We start from the raw sequence: 4568 nt of genomic DNA, 5'->3' as shown, positions 1-4568 counted from the left end.
CATGACTGTACTTCGCCCTGCCTCCCCATTTCCCCATGCCTTACGAAGAGGCTAACAAAATGAGTATCAACATGGGAAAAGGTTTCTTCCTCATCCTGAGCAGTCAAAAAGAAAAGAAAAAAAAAAAGAGAAAAAATAGAGACAGGTATTGGATAAATTGCCCAAACTGGCAAATGGCAACAGTCAGGGTTTGTGAGAGTTTAAATGTTTAAATGAGTGTATTTCAGCTGTCACTCTTTGTACATTATTGAACATCTTTCTATTGTAAGCGGCAACAAGCAATTTAAGGATTTAAAGCTCGTTGGGTAGGAAAACAAAAGCAGATCTTTCAGTCAAGGTACACTTGTAGCTAAGTAGTCTCTGAATTTCCCAACTGACGATACCTCTGTTTAGATGAAATGGCATCTTGGCATTCAGCTCAAGAAAAAGTGATTTCAAATTGCTTAGAGAGTTTATATAAAGAAAGTGAAATTCTTACCGAAAAAAAAAAATAACAATAATTTTTACGTTTCAACTGAATCATGACTTACTCTTCTCCCCAGTTATTTTTAAACACAAATAAAATGAAGTCTATTGTTTGTAGTTGGTTAGGTATATGGAATATAAGGGAACACGAGAAAGGGTAGGGGGCTGCAAAATTAAGGGCAAACATCGAAGGATGCAACAGCAGCTTCCTGGTTGAACCATTTCATATAAGTAACTGTCACGTAAATATTACTCTAATACTAGTATGTGGGTTTGGGATAAGGAAGCCTTTCAAATCTCCTTAAAGAGTAAAAGGAATGAATGAATGGATAAAGTCAAAAGTAATTTGTTCACTGAATGACAATGGATAAAATCTAATTGGGAAGAGAAACATAAACCACCAGTAAGGAAAATTCTGATTTCAACTAAGTAAAGCCTTAAATCTGGTGACTGTTTTTTTTTTTTTTTTAATTTAAATGTACATTTATTTATTTTAATTGGAGGCTAATTACTTTACAATATTGTATTGGTTTTGCCATACATCAACATGAATCTGCCAAACACCAATAGAGTATACTATTTTTTTAATTTGTTCATCTTGTATTAATTTATCACACTCTTTCCAAGCATGTATTTATTATTTATATGGATTCTTAAATAGAGTTTTCCATTCTTTGACCTCAAAATGACTCAATGGAGGGAATGGGATGGTGACAATTTGTAAGTTAACAGTAATCAGAAACTAACAAATTCAAATCGTGACTAGTGTGCTTCTCCTTTTGTGACAAAAACACTTTTTATCTTACCCTTTTGATTACTAGTGTGGACTTCTCGTGATGCCACTTCCAGATGCCAAATAATTCCCATTATAATTCAAAAGCGTTCCTTTCCAGAGGTTACCAGACCTGTTTTTAAGCGGGAAAGAGTCTTTCCACGTACAATTCCAACGTCAAATGTTTCTGAAGGGCAAAGGCCATCAGCGTGCTTAGAGAGTGCATTCTGGTGCATAAATAATTCATGGCTGTATGCCACAGAAAAAGTCTGTCTAGTACCGAGATGTCCTCATAGCATCAATCTGCCGCCTTCCACTCCACCCCCAATATAGGGTTGTATAAGATTTGAGGCGTCTTTCTAGGGTTAAAATGCTAGGAAAGTCAAAATAAAGCCAAAGTAACATCAAGATACGATATGAAGTCAACTAACCTAAGAATGTTGAGGAACAACCAATAAAGAGAAGATCATCAGTGTAGCCTGGGTGTGTTCACAGAGTGAGAGATCATGGGAACCAAGTACTACACGCTCAGTGGCAGGGAATGGGGAAAGGGAAGCAATCCAAAGGAAGCTAGCGGTAGTAGTGGTAATGAGTGGGGCAGAGTGGCTCTAAACACGCGAACTGAAAGAGAAACCAAACGGTTTCTTTAACATTCCTTTAATCAAGCTAAAGGAAATGCATATTTTAAAAGAGTTTCCCCAACAGTAGTAGAGTAGGTAGGTTCACAGGTTCTCTCTAAAGTCAACTGGTCTTTGACTTTGCAGAAATGATGGGAGGGGGCATTGATGGATGGTAAACCAGGAGGACAGGTTGCCACTTTAACAGCACAAATGAGGTCTAAAGGTGTTGGGGGAGCAGGGCTTTAAAATTTCTCCTCTTCATAGGCTCAGGTAAACAATCTCAAGTATTATGAGCTACAGTTCAACAAAGACTCTGACAGAGGTGGGCCACCAGAGGTGGGCAAGTCCGGTTGGTCCCGCAGAAGGAGCTGGCATCTGGACAAAGCTGGTCGTCCCTGACCCCAGGAAAAGAGCTGCTCACCTCTCTGAGATTTTGTTTTCAGGAGTCCTCACTCAGGAAAACGCCCCTCTCTGGGGAGGTACAGGAAATTACAGGTCACATATATGGGGAAAACCACATCTTCGTTCTCCAGATTCACCACCTCTAGCTCTTCATCCTTTCCCAGGGAAAGCACCTGGAGTTCTGTCTCCTTCCGGAAAATGGCTCTTCCAGCCCTGTCCAAGGAGGCCAGGCGCAAGCGGAACGCGACCTTTCTCTGCCAGAGTAAGCTGACCCCGAGACCGCAGGACTTGTTCAGCGCGCTGCGCTTGAAAATGATGCGCCGGTTGGCATAGCACACCACCAAGTCCCAGCCGACGTTGAAGCCTGCCCACCGCCAGCTGCACTGCTTATCCCTGAGGAGCTGGCCCCCGCACCGCATGCTGGTCCTCTGGAGGTCGGACACGAAGACATCCACGGGCCCGAGGTCTCTGGTCTGCTCAGCCCGGAGGAGGGCAAGCCACTGCTCTTTGTACACTGGGGTCAGCCACGTGGCAGGGATCAGTGCATCCTGGTCGATGATGCGTGCTGACGGCAGGTCGCAGATCATGTAGGCAAGCCGCAGCTGCTGGAACGCTGGCACGAAGGCTCTGCCCTGCTCGGTCTCCAGGAAAGGGGTGCCCTCTGACTCCTGCCTGGACCTGGCAAACCACGAGTCGGCGTCAGGCAGCAGGTCTCTGCGGGGGCCTCTCCATGTCGGCTGCAGCTGCAGGAACATCCACTTTTTCAGCGTCGTGTACACATCCATCTCTACCTCCATCACGAAGAGCTCTGAAGAGGCAATGACCTCTTTCATGAGATCCAGGCTAACTTCTCTCAATAACTCCTCACTATGCTGGGTCATCAGGTTGTCCAGCAGCCACTGAAGACACATGGCCCTGATGTTCTGGAGTCCGTAGCTCTCAGCAGAGCAGTAGTAGCTGCACACGGTCTGATCACTGACCGTCTCCTTCATTATCTCTCCGCACTGCTGAATCAGCTTGTCCAGCTGCAGCATGCTGGCTGTGGCCAGCATGGGGACCACTCGACCGGGTGGGATGAGCACAGAGTTTCGGTACAGGGAACCTAAAGCCTCGTGCAGTGCCTCACAATCAATGTTCTCGTCAGGCATCTGCAACTCTACAGTATCCATGGTTGTCTCACGCCACGCACCACTGAACATGCTAGCAAAGTATCCTGACCGGCACAAGTAGACCTTGTGCAAGTTCCACTCCTTCCCCAGGGCACGGATCTGCACGTCACTCCCTTCTCCTCTCAGAAAAAGTGTCTTATAAACGGACTCTAAACTGTCTTTTGCTCGCTTCCTGTGAGGCGCTTTTGTGAGCTGCCCTTCTGGGCCTGTCTTCCGCTTGTGGCGCCCTTGGCTAGTGATGGGTCTGGCCTCTTCGCTCTCCTCCCCTTCCTCTATCACTGCCACTGCTACCTCCTCGGCCTCCTCCTCCCCCTCAGGGGCACCTGGCTCCTCTGGGGCATGCCCCACTCTGTTCGAGGGCATCTGACTGTTTACTGCTCCCATGGCTTTTACCTCAGGGGTACAGAGGGCAAGCTTCCTCACCAGACGCAGCCGCCACTGGCACTAGCTCAGCCCACGGTGTCGTTGGATACGGCTGATGTTTGTGACGTCATCTTGGACGCCACGCAAAGCCACACCCACGAGGCTTTCCCCTACCCCTCCCACTCCCCATCACAGGATAAGTGCACTCTGTACCAGGAATTCCACTCTGTGTATCTTTCCCTCCAGGGATGATTTCTCTGCGGCTCCCTTCGTAGGATAATGGTGGAACAGAGGACTTTGTGTATGAATTTTCCCCATGAATCTTAAGAACATCATTTCCTCTTCCCCATTTGAAATAATTACTGATCACTCCTGTTTTTGGATAATTACGTCTTGGTTCCAGCTCTGTGCTCTATGCACCTTAATTTCTGTAATTATTTTCTTAGGTTATCCCATCATTTGCGGCTGTCAAAACATTTTCTGTGATAAAAGTGGCAATGTGTGCCCAGTCTTTGCTTTTGTCTCTATTTTAGACACCAGCTAAGCATGTAACAAACTTAAACACTGAAAGAAATGAGGAATGAATGAGATGGAGTTTGATTTTTGAGGAAATTAATAATATTAAATACTGACAAGTGTTATATGCTAAACAAAGTATACGGTGTAGAGAGAGTGTGGACCTTTCCATGACAAGGAAAGTACAATGCAAGGGAAAAAACTTTGAAAACGGTAAGTCTCTCAGGTCATTTGACCTTGCCTGAGTAGAATGTTTGGGGC

General features: G+C 45.6%; 1 pseudogene; it reads right to left on the bottom strand.

The window, feature by feature from the left end:
* Positions 1–1807: 1807 nt before the first annotated feature.
* Positions 1808–3428, bottom strand: LOC147340497 (germ cell-less protein-like 1 pseudogene; annotated as a pseudogene).
* Positions 3429–4568: the final 1140 nt, after the last annotated feature.

The sequence above is a fragment of the Bos grunniens genome, chromosome X (genome assembly GCF_055505025.1).
Source record: "Bos grunniens cultivar Pamir isolate PY7600 chromosome X, Bosgru_T2T1.0, whole genome shotgun sequence".
In the NCBI taxonomy this organism is placed as follows: Eukaryota; Metazoa; Chordata; class Mammalia; order Artiodactyla; family Bovidae; genus Bos; species Bos grunniens.
Note: the sequence above shows the minus strand (reverse complement) of the source record. Positions and strands in the feature narration are given on the sequence as shown.